Raw genomic sequence first — 20,630 nt, forward strand, 5'->3', positions numbered from 1 at the left:
AATTGTTTCAGTTTACATCTTATGTAAATGTCATATTGTTTAAGAATTTTATTTACATCTCATGCAAATAAATTTTTGTTTAACTAATACATACATCTCATGCATACATTATTTTAAACATAACCTTAAACAAGTATGAACATTATGATTACCACATGCATCTCATGTATATTTTCAGATCTGAAACTTTAAACCTATTATGCTATTCTCTGAATTTCAGATCATGCATTACTTGATTTAAAATGTTATAATGTAATTGCAATTCTAAAATAATTTGCAAAATCATAGCAAATAAAAATTTGCATGCTGAAAATTTTAGCAACCTGAAATTTCAGTACGCAAAAAATCCAGTAAGCATAATTCCCTTAAAAATCAGATTAAAAATGTGGTAATCAATTCTTAAGTCCTAATCAGGCTCCCTAGAACCATGGCTCTGATACCACTGCTAAGTTACGCCCCGTTCGATGCGACGTTCGCAGCGGAACTCGAACGGGACGTCGTTCATCGTATGAACGCGCCTCGGATCGTAGAATTCAAAAAATTTTCTGGATCCAAATCCAGAAGATCTTTGAACTCATTAGAAAAGGAAGATTAGGATCTGAGGAGGGCTGATTAAGATTCATATAACTAAAACAAAAATCAGAAGTAAATAATTTGAAGATCTCATCTTCAAAAATTCTGCAGATGTAGAACACCGCAGCTTGATGTTCTTTCTAGGTTCCTGGTTAAGCCGCATATGTATCCGGCCTCTACAGGTATCCACACGAGGATCTAATCATCTGAGATAGGATCTTACCGGAATGCTAGCTCCTTGCAAAGACCTCTCATGACTATCAAATAGATTGGAAGAAATCTGCAACATACCTCTTTGAAGAAGAACCCTTTCTTCTTTGATCTTACTCGCAATGGAGGAAGAGGAAGGAGGAACCTTGCACGTGGATCTTCCTTGCCTTGCTACTATGGAAGAAGAGGGGGATGAAGACCCCTTGCTGCCGTGGAGAAGGAGGAAGAAAGAAGAGGAGGCGTGGAGAGGAAGAAGAGAGAATTAATTCATAATGTCTCCCTTGCTACCCTTTTATATATTGGGTTTAGGGCCTCTCCTAATCTTATTAGGAGTATGGGACTATAATTCATCCTTGGATTAATGCCAAGTATCCAATCTTTGTGCTTATAGATGCATGACATGTGTCCACTTAATCAATTGATTAATTTTCTAATCACATTAGCATTCCTAATCTCATTAGGAGAATTAATTATTTTGGGAACATGCATCCTACGACGCCATGTGAACTTTAAAGTCCATATAGTGTGAACATGACTTAAGTCATATTCATCTTACGACGATATGTGGTCTTTAAAATCCGCACAAATCTTGGTTTAATTAAATTGACCCAATCATGAACCCAAATCAATTTGGATCGAACCCAATTTGATTTGGCTCATTAAATCAGCCCAATTGCAATCAATTCCACTTAATTCTTCTTTCATTAATTTATTAACACTTAGTAGGTTAATTCAGTCACCAATCATATTGATGATTGATTTCTATTGTGATTCCAAATCATAATTATAATAGTCTGACTAATTAAATTCTCTATATGTGTGACCCCGTAGGTTCTATTCTGACTGGTAGTGAGACATATTGAGATCTCCATCTCAATATTACTGAAACTCCTTTCAGTGGACTGAAACAATTTCAGTTCTACTCTCAGGGTTCACTAATCACCAAGTGAATGCCTTCGAGTCTCACAATCCACTTGTGATACTTAGCAGTATATAGTGGCAACCCAGCAAAATGGAATGTCTAAACCTTTAGGTGTAGTTAGCGTATGATACAGTTCCTCTATCATGGATCCCGACGTGACGGAGGTTATGGATATCTCGTCAAACTCCATCGTCCGTCATAGGTCAAATTTATACGACTTCCAGTTCGAGATATGGAAAACTCTTTTTCCAAAATACCTGGCCAGGAATCTATCGAACTCAGTCTCATAAATCACATAGGATCACTCCTAATCTATCAAGGTCGATAGATCCCATCTAGATGCAACTCTATTCCAAAATGAACCTACTGTAGCCAATCCGCACTACAAGGACCCGAATGGCTAGGGCCCAAGTTCACATGCTCGTCAAACTACAGTAAACTCACAGTGAATAGCTGAGGCATCGCAGGTCAAAGGACCAATCATACAACTGCAGCATAAGTAGTCACTGACGAGTGGATAGATATCCACGTGACTACTATTTTTGGTCACGCTCAGTACTTTGTTATCTAACAAGTATTTGCATAATCACTCCAGTGTCTCTACACCGTGGACTCTAGACTCGTCCATCTGACTAAGTGATCTGTGCACTAATCTCAGCGGATCGATCAGGAGCATTTAGAAATTAATCTCTAATGACATATGCCTCAAATTCTCAACTCCTTCAGAATATGTGGCATCATCTATTAATTTCTTGGACGATTCGTGGACACATACAAACATGAATGAAAAACAAATTATCCAATCTTATTTATTAATAAGTGTCAAATTACAAATTTATATCCGAGATTACAAATATGCGTCAGCTACGTTGGCTTCTACGGTATACTTCTAACAGTAAATTTGTAATTGCTTTGCAAATTCAAAATGTTTATATCTAAAAATGGGATACCACAATTTTTCTAGAACCCTTGGGTGGGCTTGCTATTTGTGTTAGGTCCATAGCCATCTTACTATTTATTTTTGCATCTACTATATATGGATTTGGTTACATCAGAGTTGGCATTCCAGTTTGCATCACCTAATCCTTTTTGGACGGAAGGGAAACTTACAAAAACTAATGCATTATGCATTACAAAAACTTACAAAAAATTACATCACCTAATCCTTTTTGCATCACGTAATCCTTTTTGGCTGCATCTCTAGGTTACTTAAATTCTTTCAACTTTCAAGTGCTTGCCAGCTTGGGTTACTGAAGTATTGTGCAATAGCTTAATTGTAAAATTTCAGGGCTAATTCGATTTGCCGAGAAGTTTAGGCTCTCTACATTATGGAATACTTTAGTTGTGCTATGCTTTCTCTACTACTTTTCTTTAGTTTTATTTTAGGATAATAAGGAGTGGAGTTCGGCATGCAATCAAAATGATTAAATTTTTTAAACATTTTTTTGGTGTGGTGAGTTTGGAACATATGAAAACCTTCTTTTGTGGTTAAATAGACAAGGATTAGGAGCAAGGAAGATGGAGGGAATTTAAATGGGTTTAAGCACCGGACTAACCTCAGGTTCATGGAGATGGCGGGAGAGAAGGCAGTGGTTATATGGACCTAGAGACGACACTAGGTAGAGGCTAGAAGTAAAAAGGTAAGAATGGGAACAATACAAGTCAAGGACTGGCTGGATCGTGACAGAGAGGGCACTGAAGTAGGTGGCAATATAGGAGAGTAAGGAGAAGATAATAGAGAGGAGTAAAGAGGGCTTGGAAGAGAAGATCTACCTGATCGAGTACGGGTGCAAATGGGTTGGGTCAGATCGGGTCATGAATGATCTTGACTTGATTCGATTCATTGTTTATGTCCTAATGTTGGACCCAAATCCAACCCAATATAATATCGGGTGGGGTTCATGGCCAAATTTTTTTAACCCAATGGGTCATTCAGATCGAGGTAGGTCCACATATAAAAACAGCATCCATTGAATCAAATACTTTTTTGTCAAACAAAGTTGGAAGACCAAATTGTTTTCTCTTCTCACCCTCTAAGCACCGATAGGTTTAGGTGCTTAATACCCCCATCCCATCTCATGTTAATGGGTATTCTAGGTTCAGATCGAGTCGTGTTTGCTAATAGGTTAAGAAATCTAAATTAGACCCTGATAACAATCAGGTTGGGTCGGATCAAAACTTAATAACCCATCACTTCTAATTTAGATTGTGAAAGAAATTAGACCCCGATAACAATCAAGTTGCCTCACTTCTAGTTTACCCATCATTTATTTCATGAGATTGTGGAAGAAATACAATCCTTAAACTTCACAGGAAGCATTTGTTCAAAAAGTAACAGACAAAATTTTAGCATGAAGCATAAACTTTGGAATATCATTTCACAAAGTCCCTGAACACATTTTTGCTGCCACTAGTAGTTAGATTTGAATTTAATAGTGGAATCAGACCATCAACCTTTAGGATTGGCTGGAAGTACTAACTCCCTCCGTTGCAAGTTATCCTGCTTCCAATTTGATTTTTTTTTCTTTTTAAAAAGAAACATTATTTAGGAAAGATAAAGACAAGAACCTTATACCTTCTAAGAGGATGCCCTGCTTCCTTTGACTTTTATCCTTTTTTTTCAAAGGAACATTCTCTTGGAATTATAGCTCGAGAGGTTACCCTACTTCCAATTTGATTTTTATCCTTTTTTAAAGAAACATTCTCTTGGAAAGATAAGACAGTTACCTCGTACCTCTTGGGAGGTTCCACGCAAAGCAACCCTCCGGAGGTTGGTACGAAGCTGATGTCCTAAATTATGATCTACTGGATTAAGGCCCCTTTCTAGTGTAAAACTCCGCAAGGTATGCACTTCCCCTGCACTACTCTGTCAATCAAATACCATAAATAGAGTGGCTGGAGGTGTAAATAAGCTGAGCCAGGCACAGATGTGGGCCACTAGACTTGACTTGCTATAAGCAAGTGGCCAGCAAGCTCGAGCCAGAACGTTCAAGCTTGATTTGTTTATCATTTGAACCCATCGAATCGAACCAAATTTTTTTTGAAGTGAAATTTAAATTTTGGGTATCCAGGCTCTGCTCATGCATGAGCCAAGCTGGAGAAGTTGTTCAAATTTAGCTTGTTTCTTAACTAAATCGAGCTTAACAGACCATGAGCAAATCAAGTTGGATTTGTTCACAAACAACTCGGTTAACTTGCAACTCTAACAGTTGCACAGGGTGCCTAAAGAAACTAGTGTATAGCGCTCAGAGAGGAGATGCGCTATGTGAGTTATTTTTGTAGTGTTAGATAACTTTAAATTTCATTGAAGCCGGGAATAACGACCATTATTTTGAAATAATCAATCAAAATTCCAGTGGGTTCTTTATAGAGAAATAAAGTTGTAGTTGAAACCTTGGTTGGCAAAGATTTAGTAGAGATATTTAGTCTCTTATCTATTGAGGCTAAAATATGTTGTTGATCCTTTTCTTATAAATTTAAGATTTTGGAGCCAAAGAGTTAGTTAACATGGTATCAGAGCCTAGGTTAATTTATTGGTGGTTATGAGTTCATCAAGTTTGATATACATTGAGTGACCTTATTAGGTTAAGCTTTTGCAATAGATTAGTTAGTTAACATGGTGTGAACTTAACGGACTTCTCTATTGTGAGGTATCTAATGATTAAAAGGGACTCACAAGGAGTATGTATCATGATGTCCTTACCCGCTCAATCATGAACCAACTCGTAATACACATGCAACTTGTGATAAGGAAGTAGTGTCATCCCATTCAATCTCCAACAAACGGAAAAATATCCAATCTCGTTACTGAATGGAGATGACTTTGTTTTGATAGCAGGCATGTCCCTAAGCCTGAAGTCATGATAGAATAGAAGATTATTTCTTGCAGTGGCGCATATAATTTGGAAAATTGCTATTATATAGAAATACATAATTTTTAAATATGCACAGAATAAAATTTTAGGCCAAAATCCAAATAAATAAAATATTCTGGATATAGAAACCTACCAGCGTTGGTGAAGGCCGATCGAGATCTGCAATGCAGGAGGCAGTGGACCGAAGGAAGATGGTCGGCCAGATCTTCAAAGAACATCATGGATTTGCAGTTGGTACGGGCAGCAAGGAGGGGGAGCTAGGAAGCTGGCAAAGGAGAAGGAGGTGCCGAAGAGGGAGGAGGAGGAGAAGGAGATCGAGCTGCGCAAACGGTTTTGTAGCGAAGCTCTGGGGGGTCGATCGGTCCGTGCTAGAGAGGAAAGGGACTGAAATCGGGATGCTAGTGGTGCTGGGTCGGGCGTTTCGGGTTTAATATGGCTTCAACGACGCTTATAAGCGTCGTCTTAATCTTGGTTTCTGGCTTCCAACGATGCTTACAAGCATCGTCTTAATCTTGGATTTGGCTTCCGACGACGCTTATATCCTAGCTCATTTTATTCTGATGATGCTTATAAGCTTTGTCTTAATCCAATCCTTAGCTTCCGACAATGCTTATAAGCATCGTCTTAATTACTATCGACGACATTTATAAGCATTATTTTAGTTTAATTTCTAATGATGTTGTTAAGAAGTGTCAGCAAATTTTTTCGTGATGACTTAATTGCCAACATTTCTTTCTAGGGTCGGCGGATCACAGTCGAATTTTTTTTTTTTTTTTGTAGTGACGGGACAATTGCCTAATATCCACATCAATAATTCTCTTGCCATATGGCAAGAGGGGATTGGTACAATCCGTAGAATTTGTTGCGAAAGTTGAGGGTTGGTTGATTGTGAAGTTACCGAATCAGCAACTGTAGGCCCAGTGTACTTTTCATGTTTGCATGATGGTTGCCGAAAAGTATTTTCCAACCAGGATTATTGGTGCATGCTAGCAAAATTTTTCTTTCCTCTTTTTTACTTTCTTCTTTCAGTCAAGCAAAAGGAATCATTTCAAATAAGTGTTTTTTTTTGCATATTAGTCCTTAAAATTTTTCATATTTTCATTGTTTATATTTAAGTGTATAGCACATGCAATGCACGTGCATGGGTTTGAGACAAGTTCATACCAGAAAAATTTTAAATATTTTGTAGGGAGAAATGATTCAAGATATTGATGTGATATGGCTGGGGAAAAGTAAGAAATATCCTAAGAAACATGGAGAAGCTAATAACATGATGCATCTCATCATAAAAACTCCAAAGTTTGCTTTATATGTTAGAAATTAGATATAAAATTAAATTCTTGTAAAGTTGTCAATTTGTCTACAAAATGATCCTCCTACTAATTTTCGTTGATCAAACCCTAGTTAAGGTTAACAAGGGTAACATAAGGATAACTTGTCTTTACCTTGATACCTTGAGAGTTAGCTAATTCTTATTCTTTTCGCTCTCTTCTTGGTTAGGACTTGGCAACTATGGTACTAATAGTGAAGGAGCGCAGGTCAAAGAATCAAATAAGTTTGAGAGCTTGGGCCAAAAAGAACAATAAGACATGAAATTAATGCTGTTAGAATTAGGGTTGTAAATGAGTCGGATTGACCCATGATCCGCCCCGCCCTAGTTAGACCCGACCCGAACCAGAATTAAAGGACCCGTGTGGCAGGTCAGGTCCTAAAATTGGACTTGTTTTATTTTCTGGTTGGATCTGGGTTTACTGAATTCAAATCTGATCCGACCCGACTAACATGTATATAAAATATTAAAATATTACTATAAATAATAAATAAATTTGCTTTCAAGAGTCTGCTATTCAACGCTAGTTCCAAGTTCTAATACATGTAAATACGTAATATAATAAATATTGTGGTTATGGGACCATGGGTAGAGACCAGAGCCGGCCCTCGTAGACACAGCTAGCGCAGCGTGTCAGTGCTCGCTCTCAGAGACGTGAAAGATAGGCAGGCGACAGAATAGATGTGAGATATGAGCAGGCGACACACATATCATCCTCGGCGACTCGGAGCGGGTGGTGCCCATTAGGAGGTGGCGTTCTCACGGATGGACGGGGCGGCTGCAGTTGGGGCGGACTCGGAGCGGGTGGTGCCCATGCGGATGAGGCGGCCTCCCAGACCCAGCGGAAGGTGGACTCGGAGCGAGTGGTGCATTTCGGAGCTTGGGGCCGAGCTGCTGGATGACGAGGGTGAAGCTCTGAGAGATCTTCTGAAGCATGGTGTATGAGGAGCCCCAGTGCGGCTCCACCAGGATCTGCATCTTGATTCGATCCGATGCCATCTTCAGCTTCACCAATGCATACAAATCCTCCAGGTGTTCCATGATCGCCCCCAACAACCCCGTCTCGCTCCCTCCCCCTCCCCCCTTCTCTAGTGCCTTCCATCTCTTTAATGTTGCCTCTCCCTCGGTGCACCAAATCCAGCAAGTAACACAAAACATGTGACAGGAGAGGTTCTTGTGAACAAAAGGGGCGCCAAAGCCATGTGACCGCTGCTGCGACTGTAGCTGTCCTGTATCGAAGCATTCACGTGAGGAAGCATGTGCAGTCTCGTCTCTAAAATCGCACGAGACCACGAAGCACGTGTTGGGGGTGGTGTTGTAGAAGGCCATTTGGAAGAGGAAGGTGGCTATGGGGAGCACGCAGTTGGTGTCGTAGTCGGTTATGATCGGGCAATCACAGATCTGACTCGACCTAATGTGGGAATTTATTTCACACATTTTCTTAGTCTTAATTGTTTTGTTTTAGAGTATTTTATATATTCTTAGCTCATTTATCTAGAATTTAGGTATTTTTTATATTTATTTAATTTTTTGAAAATTCTTGGTATTTTACAGGTGTTTAATTACTGAATTAGGTTGAAATTGGGCTGATGTGAAGAGGCAGAATTCGGGCTAGGCCTAGAAAGCAAGTTCTAGTTGGGCTGGTCTAGTCAACCCAAAATATTGTTTGGTTTTTGGGTTTTAACTGGAGCTACAGACCTCTGTTTCATGTGTTGTTTAGCTTGATGGAAAGACAAGACGTAGGCCTAAAACTTTTATACAGAGCACAAAACCCAGTTCTGCCGTTTTGAAGTCCAAAACTTAGCCGAAACGGAGGAGTCCGAATCTGTCCAGAAGTTTACTGTAGCCCAGACCCTGTTTCGGTTTTTAACTTGTATCTAAAGTTCTATAAGTTAGAATAAAGCAAACCCAGGTGTGATGGAAATCTGAGAACGAGATCTAAAACTTTCATGAAGGGTCCAAATCCAAAGTGTATCGTTTTGGTTCTCTAAATTCAGCTGGAAGTTGAGTCATAAAATCAGCCTAGAATTCCGGATTTCAGCCAGCAGATATAGGAGAAATCTGTTTTAAAATTCGAAAAAAAGAGAATCGGTTTGGAGAAGAGGAGGGTCAGCAGATACGAGGGGGACGACAAGCAGATAAGAAGAAAAAAAACTCAGAGAATCAAAAATTCCGAGAGGAGGAAAAGCTAGGAATTCTAAGAGAAAAAAAAAAGCTGAAATTATGGGAGAAAGAACGGAATGGAGGATTTTTGCAAATACAGAGTTGTTTTCCTTTCTCTTATATTTTTTTTTATTTGCTGAATTGTTATTAAGGATGTTGAATGTAAATTTATGTTTGAGAAATAATTGGATTGATTTATTAGTTATGATTTGCTAGTTTTCTGATCCTAGGGCTAGGACGTATTCATTGAATTTTTGATATGAATTGAGTATGGTTGTATTGAATATCCTTTATTAATTGCAATTTGATGATTTCGGTTTTCATTCTTGCGATTTACTAGCCATGAATTGCATGCTTAAGATGTTGAATGAAGTAATGAAATTTGAAGTTCAATATTAGTTGGTGAATTTATCAAACATTGGCGGTGTAGTTTAGAAATAAATGCACACCCTTATGACCTACATTCAAGAATTTCACAAATTATAATGAATTTATATTAATTTCTATGATCACGAAAGTAGACATAGGATTAATATAGGTATAGGTGTTATGCCTTGAAAGAAGATATCACATAAAAAAAAGGGATTCGGTCATTGTAATTAGCAGAATATTAACAATCAAATTTAAATTCATTGAAGGAATTCAATTGATGAAATCCAAGCCCTAGGAACCTTTCATATTTGATTTTTTAGGTTAAGAAATTGCAGTCGATCACATCAATTTGGGGTCGTCTAAATAATATAGGAAATTTATAAATTGGTACTTGAATCGCCTCCTTGTGCCCTGTTCTACTTGTCACGACCCATACACTTGTGGTAGAGTCTAGGAACTATCACGACCTGAATGACCCATTGGGTCTGCTGTGGATCCGATCCAATCCGATCCAATTTTCTATTGGGTCGGGTCTGGGTCCAAAATTAGGATCGGAACAAGAAATCGGGTTGGGTTGGGGTCACTCAAGACCCGGTCTGACTCGACCCATTTGCACCCCTAGTTAGAATAATAAAATAGAGTACTCCATTCTCGTCTGGTTAACTTAATAAGATGCATAAACAATAAGTTATAAGACTTTAGATATTAAAATATAAATATGGAAACAACAAGAATTGATATGCAAATATGCAACAGTTAATGACTATTATGCCATAGGAATGATGGGCTCTTTAATACTATTATGATTGAAACAATATAATTTTAAATTCAAAATTCCATGTTAATTCAAAAAAAAAAAATGAATTGGTGCCACGCGCGATTTTTATTTTATATTGTCTATTTTCTATTATAACAATAAAGAATGACCATGGTAACTGCTATTGCGATATTCAAAATATCACTAATCAAAAGTTTAGCGGGACAAGTGCTAGTTGTTATGTGTGCCTGTGTGATTGCATGTGATACTGATAAATAAAGGTCCCTAAGGATTTTATATTATTAAATTAGAAACACTAGATATTAATGAATTGATCCTGACCAAATCATGACATGGTGTACAAATCTAGCCTTGGAGATCATTGAAATCTACCCTGAGCTTATGCACACCATTAACTAAAACAGGAAGTCGGCTCTCCATATTTTGGCAACAAGCCATCGGCTTTCAAAAGTAGGAATTACATCAGCCTATGTATATCATGCATGGAAGCGCAAGGTTATATTATAAATTGCCGAAAACTTACGATTACTCTTGAGGATACTCTCTCTTGATATTTTTTACAAATAAAAATTCTCCTGATAAGTTAACAGGCTTTATATGTCAACTATCAATGAGTTTGCAAATTGTATATGATTTATTCAAGATAAAGTAACATTTAATGGAATTATAATTCCACCAGTTGGTAAAGCCGTTGGATGTCTGATACTGGTGACATCTATTTGTTTCCCATGCTTACTATATATATATATATAGTAAAGATGTTGATTCAATACTTTTCATTTTTCTATTATTTGAAGAAGAAAGGGTATAGCTATTAAAGAGTAAACTTTTTTGATTCTAAGAATCAATAAATTCATAAAAATGATGGAAGAATAATCCATATCAAATGGTTAGAAAAATACCCCACTCAGTCTGGAAAGAGAACCTCCTCCTAAAACAAAAGAGGTGCAACCATTAGACTAAAGCCCTACTTGTGCAGAACAGCAAAGTTGTCATTACAGTGTTACGTGTACAACACTACATGCACATGTATAGCAACCATGCAGGGCATTTTCTATATAACATTATAGAGAATTAGACTACAAATAATTGTTGAAATCACTACTTTTTGTAAAAGCTTAAGCTAATAGGATGAGGTAGATTTATTTATACATTTTATATTTTCTTATACTCCTCCTCACATGTGGGCCGGACTTCCCTTTAATGGATGAGCCCAACATGTGAAATTTTTTAGTAATGGGGTTAAAGAGTAAGGAGACAGGGTTCGAACTCAGAACCTCTGCTCTGATACCATATTGAAATCACCACTTTTCCTAAAAGCTTAAGCTAATAGAATGAGGTTGATTTATTTATATATTTTATATTTTCTTACAATAGTCAACAGTCTGATTCCTATACCTGGTATTCCTGCTAGGTGCGCAAATAATTGTACTTCCTATAGAAGGCATGCTAAATCTGCATGCTCATGTATATGGAAAACCTTATGCCAATGTTCAGTTTTCCAAAATGAGATCAAGAGCCGGTGTAGAAATCCTATGCAGACAGCCGGCCTCAAGTTCCATAAAATTATTGGCTTATAGATAGATATATAGATTTGTACCAAAGAAAGAAAAAAAGAAAGAAAGATAGATAGATATATATTTTGCCAAATATTCTTGCCTTATAGAAATTTAACAGCGAGCCTCAAGTTTCGTAAAACTAACCAGATGTGAGAAATCTGGAACGTTTACATAATTCTAAGAACTGGTATATTAAATTTACTAAATTATTCACCCAATCAAGAATCTGGAGGTTTTTCAACTATCATAATTAGAAATTTTGAAGTTTTCCTTGCCTAAATTTGATTTTCAAAATCCTTCTAATTTTTAATAGCTGGTGTGATTTGAAAAATTCCAAATATTGATGAAGAATTCTGAACATTTTTCACAAGTAAATTTGATTTCCAGGATCTTTCCAAATTTTAGCAGCTGATAAAATTTCGTATAAATTCAAAAAATATCAACACCTTCTAAAATCTTCTAATGAAGAAGAAAAGAATGGTGGAAGTACTAATGCATCCGGTGATGGGAAGTACTAAATCAAGTAAAGTACATACACTACAGGAAAAAGAGGATTTAACGACATGTTTTTGCCGACGCTTGCTGCAAGCGTCGGCAATGTCCCGCAGAGCGCCAAAAATAGCCGACACATTTTAAAAGCGTCGGCAATAAACGACGCTTGTTAGTATGGTTGTCCTAAAACGACGCTTATTAGCGTTGTTGAAAATCAAACCCGCGTCCGCCCTCCTCCTCCATCCTCGATCGACATATCAAGCCCTCCTCTGCCTCCTCCTCCCTCCCCTCCGGCCTTCTTCTGTTGCAAGAAACCGGTTCTTCCTCTCCCTCCGCCCGCACCCATCCCGCCTCCTCTCTCTCTCTCTCTCTCGCTCTCTCGCCCTCTCTCGTTTCTTCTTCGCCCCGATTCTTCTCCCTTCCCCCCTCCCGTCGCCTCGATTCTTCTTCATCCTCTCCCTCCGAACCCCGCATTGCCTCCCATAAAAAATGACCGACGCCGAGCCCTCCTCCCCCTGCTCCGCCGCCTCCGCCGACTTTTCATGCGCCGTCGTCTGCTCCACCTCCGCCACCGCGGCCGAGGCCAGCCCGCCGCCGTCGTCGGTGTGCTCCGCCTGTGGCGGCCCCACCGCCTCCATCTCCTCTGCCGCCGGCCGCCACTTCCTTGGCTTCGTCGCCGATCTCTCCCACTCTGTCCGCGGCCGCAAGATCTCCGCCACTTTCCTTCTTTCAATATTCTGTGCCTTTATCATGAATGAGGTCTGATTCAGAAGAATTACTAACGTGATCTTGTTCTGGACCATGTTAATGCAGTGCAAATGCTTTTATTGTTTCCAAAAGATTAATTCCATTCGTTTTATGGATTTTCCTGAAATATTAGGTTTATGACAAAATTTTACACATAGAGTGTGACTTCTATGACTGTGTGGCGAAATTGTTGTCTAATTAGCAGGATTTTCTAATGACCAAATTATGCAACGCACTGTGATGGTCCCTTTCTACAAAAATCAGTTTTGTTATTTTAAAAATTTTTGGAATATGGTAGCAAATTTGGTGTTTGGCAGACTGCTATGTGATTCAGGTTTGATCCCAGGCAAATGCGAGCAGATCACATGTAGTTTTATAGCCTAAGTTAGATACTTTTTTTTTTATCATGCTTGACGATTCCTTTTATGACAAAAAAATTAAGGTTCTGTCTCTCTCAATGGGTAGTTTCTACACATTATAGAAGATTACTGTTATTTTGAGTTATGCTGGAATGTTGAAAGGGGAAGACAGATATTATTGCTAGTATATATGCAGAATACAATACCTTTGTTTGTTCCCACATTATATTTTATCCTTGGGTATCATAGAGAACAATATCTAATATGTCACAGTTGTTCTGAGTTGTATCTGGGCAATGTGTTGAGCTGGTCCTTAAGTTTAGAATGGTCAATGAAATAACAACAATTGTTAAAGCATATTTGACCTGTACGTATATTCTCTTTTAGTTATGCCTACTAATTATTTCCTTAGATCAAGTTTTCTTAAATCTTGGGTCTACTGTTTCTGGAATTTCTTAGGGAAGGCATCTTTTATCCATCAAACTTAATAGTCCTCGTGAGACATGCGATAGTGCAGAAATAATCATTTTTATGATGCAAAAAATGATGTTTATCCTAGCTAATGCATTGATAACTTCATCAGAAAATATCTCTTCATGTTCTGATTGCTGGTAGTCCATGTTTCAAAGTACTCTGTTGTTTAGTCAAATTGCAGTTATAAGTTAGTTCTTGGTGCAGGGATTCCAAGCTTCCTGTTTGATCAAGCATTCATTATGTATTATTTGCTGTGCAGGATTTTGAAGGTGGAAAAAGTTCACCTCTTGATATGGCTAAAACTTACATGCAGTCCTTGTCCTCATGCCAATAGTCATGATGAATCTCGAAGGGTCAGGCTGAATCTCGAAGGGTCAACATTTGTATACAGGTCCTGAAAAGGAATTATCATACCTTGATTCCTGGGGATAGTCATGATGAATCTTGAAGGGTCAGGCTGAAGTCAACAAAAAATGTATTAAACATTTCTAAGCTAAAAAAAAATGATCTATCTGCTGGATGTTTAGAACATGAAACTTGCAAAGTCTCCTTCGCACCTGATAAAGGATTTGTAGATGCATCTGCAAATTTGTCTCCAGAGTTATGTGTTGAAGATCATAGTACACTTGGAAGCCTTGGATTGTCTATTGAAAGGTCCTTTGAAGCATTCCGTCCACTTCAAACAGGTAATATCAGTTCTAATAACATCATTTCAGATGGTGAAGCTGTGGCTGCCGCATCTCGGAGACCAGCTTCCTTGCCTTTAGAACCTACTCATGTAAGAGCGGGAGGTGATCTGAAGTCATGTGATCCTGCCGTTCTTATTTTAGATGAAAATAAGGTATGCGAGTACGCCGCACCGATGTAGCAGGATTGTAATGTATTCCACAATTTGTTTTCTTTGCTAATTCTGAGTCGTTATATCTTTATGTTAATTTTTATGTCTTGAGTTGGTTATCCAAGATACAAAAATACGTAGAACTTCTTATAATTTATACAGAATTTATTTATTTATTATGTCTGAAGGATGTGGAAGAGCCCTCAAAAGCCAAGGAACAACTTGAGAATATTTTTGTTCCTGATGACTCTCATATTCCTGTTTCTACAGCAATGAAGCATGATGGTATGTTCTCATTCTGGACAACGAGTACAGTTTTTAACCAAATGACATCCACTTCTGCAAATGAATCCTTATCTGCATTTCATCATATTAACGCAGGTCCCTTCTTATATTGATCAAGGGCCGAAGAGACCATCACCCCCATACGAAGCCAATCCTGTTCGAAGATGGCTGGAATTACTCAAGTATTTCTATAAAATCCTACGACCCTCATCGAGCAGTTTGTTTATACATCAAATTTTGCATTGAACTGCTGCAGGTGCGCACAGAGGAAGAATTGGAAGATGCCATTACGAAGGCCACTGAGGAGCAGAAAGACAGCTTGTGCTTTATTGAGGTCATGGTGCATAAAGATGATACAATCAAGGAGCTCCTGGAGTGGGGATCAAGAGTCTCGGCAGCCAACAGTCGCCCTCCAAATCCACAATAGCCTGTTGAGTTCGCCACAAAAATCTGGTTACATGTAATCGCTGCTAGGGAAAAGAACGTCTGTGTCAGAATTCGAAAAGGCAGGGGTTCACTCGATGAGAGGGAAACTGCTTATGCCCCTTTTGTTCCTCAAGCAGTTCTTCCTTCGAGGTACTGATTTACTCACTCAGCTCTTATTAGGTCTCAAGAAGTCGTGAATAATGATTGTCAGTCATGTATGTTTGTCTTTTTTTTTTTTTTGGTTGTGCGAAGCTATTTAACATAAATTTGATGTATTCTCATGAATTTTCACCGGTAAATAGTAGTTTTCATAGTAATTGGTGTATTTTCAATGCTGCATTTCTGCATATTACAGTATCAATACATGATACATTGCGATCTTTGTGCCCTGCTGATCATCTGATTGCTGTAGCCTGGTTATTTTTGTGCAGCTATACTGCTAGAGAGAGAGATGTTAGTGCTGATAAAACATCTGAACAGCGTGCTCTGCTTGTGGAATCTAGAAGGTGAGAAATCTTTCTATTTTAATCCTTTGATGCATAATGATTATATAGTTGAGTCCGTTTGTGAAATTGCCATGCTTGGCACAAAAGACTGTAGTACTGATATTTAAACACTTCTAGATGTTGTGCCAGGTATTATCTTTTTGACAAGATTCTCTTTAAGTTAATTGTTCATATCAATCATTATATAATTCATTTTACTACATTTAGCTTCTAATTAGATGAAGAGTTAGGTCTCTCAACTACATTTAATATTTATTAAATGGATTTTAATTCTTTCTGCTGATCCTGAAAAGTTGGGTTAGGTCTTGTATGGCTATGAATGCTCCATCTTTTTGACCCCTGTTCCTACTCCCCTTTTCATTTCCATTATTTCTTTGTGCCACTGAGTTATATTTCTGGTTTCATAAAAATATACTAATTGGACCTGGCTAGTATCATATTTTTAATGGTAATCAAACCCATGAAATCATCAATATAGTCCATATACTACATCTTAGCTGGAATGGCCATGAGATCCGTGTTCTTGGAGTATAGTTTTTATTTCAGTTCTGTTTGTTTGCTTAGAATATGAATATATATATATATATATATATATATATATATATATATATATATATATATATATATATATATATATATATATATATATATATATATATATATATATATATATATATATATATATATATATATATATATATATTGTGGGAATTGGTGTTTGTTCCTGGTTAGTAATTGTCACTTCATCTATTCACCGACATGTGGAGCCACCAGAAACAGGTTGTAGATCTGAGACTCGGAAGAGCCGTGTGGCAGCAGTTTCTTCAGAGCTTATCTGTCCTCTCACTTGCAGCCCATTCCCTTCTGTTGGCATCCCCTCCTGCACCTGCGACGATGACCCATGCCCAACACTCGAACCTGAAGGAGAAACTCAAGCACAATCCCCTTGTCACTCACGGAGCGCACCAAACGAGCTGGACAAAATGGAAGAGCAGAGATTTGATAGAGCGAGCTGCTCAGGTATCTTCTGGAATAGAAGAAGCTGCCATAGAGAACACCAATGCAATTCAGAGATAAATGCTTGATTTGGCTTTTGCTTGTGAATAATCCAGATCATAGAATCGCAATGAGAGAGATGACTGGCTATTGTTTTTTTAGTGGCTTGCCCCATTATACATCTTCTGTGCCTCAGCTATGTATATGTTATTTGCTTTCTCTTGGTATTTCAGTAGTCAGCTGCAGCCTCCAAATCTTTCAGGTAATTTGAAGGTTAGGATTGATGGTCTTGTAGTTTGTTGTAAATTATTGTATCAGGTCCCTGCCTTTATTTGTTGGCAAATCATTGGATTTCTGATTACATTCAGTAATCAAACCAGCAATAGTTTCTTATCACTTAATGTAGCAAGTTTGAGTTGCCTATGATTTGCTATTTTATTTGGAGTGGGCTTATTATGGTGATGTGTTTTCCCTTACAGTTAATCTGTTTTCTTCGACTGTGATTATATATACTTCTGCATGTTTGATTCACACCTATGATCAATGGTGAATACACATGAGTAGTGTTTCTATTGATGCGGTAGATATTATGTTGCTGGAGAAATGCACTCGAAGCTGAAACGAAATTGCTATATGCTATATGCAACCTCTCTTCCAGCAGAAAAACCTATATGCAACCTCTCTTCTAGCAGTTTTATTTAGCAACCTCTCTTCAAGAATAACAGGGGCCAGGTACCAGGCGACCTCTTGTTTCTTCTGTGTCTAATGGAATAGTTCTCCTCCATCGTACCCAGTTTCGTGATCTAACGCATCCAAGGCTCGTCAGCATTTAAGGAATGTAGGCTTATTATTACTACATTTGGTATTGGCTAATTGTCAGGGGTTTAAATAATGCTGTGTTTTTATAATTTACATTCGTATTTTTATTTTTTTAAAAAATAGCAATCCCGACGCTTTAAAGCGTTGGTAAATAAAAGTTGTGGCACGCCTACGCCGACGCTAGAAAAGCGTCGGCAAAAATACATTTACCGACGCTATAAAGTGTCGGCAAAAACAAGAATTTCCCGACGCAAATGAGAGCGTCGGCAAAAATGATATTTTCCGACGCTTTAAAGCGTCGGCAAAAACAAAGATTTCCCGACGCAAAAGAGAGCGTCGGCAAAAATGATATTTTCCGACGCTTTAAAGCGTCGGCAAAAACACAGAATGTCATTTTTGCCGACGCTTTCCTTAGCGTCGGGAAAGCCTTGTTTTTGCCGACGCTTTCTCTTAGCGTCGGCAAAAACTTTTGCCACTTTAGTATCGCCAACGCTTTTGCGACGCTTCTGTTTGCATTGCGGGAACTTTAGCCGACGCTTATAAGCGTCGGTAAAGATTAGAAAAAGCGTCGGAAAAGATGAGTTTTCTTGTAGTGATATCAAAATCAGATATTTTTCAATCTCTTAATGCTGGATTGTTTTAGAAAGAAAACTACAATTCATCTTCCACCCCAACCAGAGTAAGAATTAAGGAAATGACAAAGTCATGAACAAAAGTTTATGTTATGTAAGATGTCACGCCTCAAATCCGGATCATGACACGGCCGTGCTATTACAATCTTATGCACACAATAACACGAAGCCACTTAAAATTTCATAATAAAAATAAATAGTTTCATTTACTATGTCGTAACATTATTTATGAAGTTGGAACAGTACAGAGCTTCTAAAATTTGATTATTACATAACATTTTCAGTTACCCCAACCCTGAATAACACCAAGCTCTATGCTCCTAGTAGTCTTATTTATCTCTAGAAAAAAATAGATGAAAAGATATGAGTTACATAGCTCAGTAAGTAACCAAGTACTATCTTATTGAATCAAGCATAATTATGCCAATGCAGTGCTTAAGAAGCTAACAGTTATGGCAAAATAAAGCATTTAAAAGATGATATGCACAAATCAGGTCATAAAGCAATGCATGTTCCATTAATGAAAGTTCATAAATATGAATATGCATCATATAAAATTCTTGCCATTATTCATGCTTTAAAATCCATAATCGTCATTATTTATGTTTTGAAATCCGTGCTTGCCATTATTCATGCTTCGAAAACCATGCTCTCAAATGGTAGTGCAGCTATGGTCACTATTATTACCCGTGACAGGGCCGTAATATTTACCAACTACTATTACTCGTTGGCGAGGCCATATGCCGAGCTATTATAATCCGCTGGCGATGGCCATAATTTTTGCCAACTATTATTCTCCGTTGGCAGGGTCTACACTAAGCTATTATAACCCGCTGGTGAGGGCCGTATGCCGAGCTATTATAACCCGCTGGCGAGGGCCATAATCTTTGCCAACTATTATTCCCCATTGGCAGGGTCTACACCAAGCTATTATAACCCGCTAGCGAGGGCCGTATGCCGAGCTATTATAACCCGCTGGCGGGGGCCGTCATAGCAATCTGAGAGTTCATAAATCATTATACTTTTTCCTTCATAAATCATAATCATCATAAATAAGTTGGAAAATGATAAATGGCATCATATAATCTAAAATGCATAAACATGCCTCAAATATCATTTTTCATGCAGTCTAACATAATCATAATTTCATAACTCATACACTATTAAATATTCATGAAGGATGCCTTTTAATCAAATTCATGAATCATATGCAATCATATACTTGATCCTAATTTTGAGAAAATATATCATATCAAATACAATTTCATAATTTCATACTTATAATTAAACAATAATTTGAAATCAATAGGATTGTGCCAGGGTTACTTACAGCAATTTGCTTTCCAGTCTCTTATGTCTGAATGATGAATCCTTGATCACCTAAATTAATTACATAGGGATCACATTAATCCCTATTTGTTTCATAATTTTCTAATTTATCATAACATGAATTTATTTGCTTGGATCTCAAGTCTAATTTACCCAATTTGGAGCCATTAGGCTCGATTTAGAACCAAATTGGGTTCACGTAGATCAATTGGGTCTTTAATTACAGAATTGGGCTCGATTCCGGATTGGATCTATCCCTTTCGGGCCAATTTGGTTTTCTGATTAGGTTATTAGGCTCAGTTCCAAGTCCAATTAGGTTTAATTTTGGTCCAGGGTCAATGTGGCTCATTTGGGCTTGAGTCAGGGTCAGCCCGAAGTCAATTTGGTCTCAATTTAGTTGAATTGGGTTTGAATTGGGCTTGATTCATATTCAATTTGGGTCTGCTGAGACTAACTCAGCTTAATTGAGTTTGGACCCAACTCAATTGGGCTTAATTTGGTTCGAATTTAACCCAATTTATAGTTTGGGTTCGTCCGGACTTAGTCCAATTTGATTGGGCTCGGTTTGGCTAAATCCATTTTCTTTTTCTTTTATTTGGGCCTAACGGGTTCGGACTCGAACTCGGATCCGACCCGTTAGGGCGGATCCATTAAGGGTCTTTTTTTTTTCCTTTCCTTTTCTTTTTCTTTTCCTTCTCTTCTTCTTTCTTCTTCCTTCCCGAAGCTTCTCCCTTTCTTCCATTTCCACCGCGATCTCCTCCCCCTCTTCTTCTCCTCTCCTCCCATGAGGCACGGAGGCTCGGGAGGGACGGGCAACGGCCAACGGCGCCCGGCGCCCGACGTCCGGCCTGCGACGCCCACAGTCGCGCCCGCGGCCGTGCTGACGGTCGTGCCCGTGGCCGCGTCGGCGTCCCGCGTCCCACGGCCTGCATCCCACGGCTGACG

General features: G+C 38.3%; 1 long non-coding RNA gene across 1 annotated transcript; it reads left to right on the forward strand.

Annotated features, from left to right (window-relative positions):
• The first annotated feature begins 15,400 nt into the window (after window positions 1-15,400).
• Window positions 15,401-17,301, forward strand: LOC120106771 (uncharacterized). The gene is made up of 3 exons (XR_016411481.1): window positions 15,401-15,553; window positions 15,835-15,909; window positions 16,684-17,301. It is a non-coding gene; the product is annotated as an uncharacterized LOC120106771 (long non-coding RNA).
• The last annotated feature ends 3,329 nt before the right edge of the window (window positions 17,302-20,630 follow it).

The sequence above is a fragment of the Phoenix dactylifera genome, chromosome 1 (assembly GCF_051530095.1).
Source record: "Phoenix dactylifera cultivar Ajwa chromosome 1, Ajwa_hap1_PhDact_Kaust_v1.1, whole genome shotgun sequence".
NCBI classification, from domain to species: Eukaryota; Viridiplantae; Streptophyta; class Magnoliopsida; order Arecales; family Arecaceae; genus Phoenix; species Phoenix dactylifera.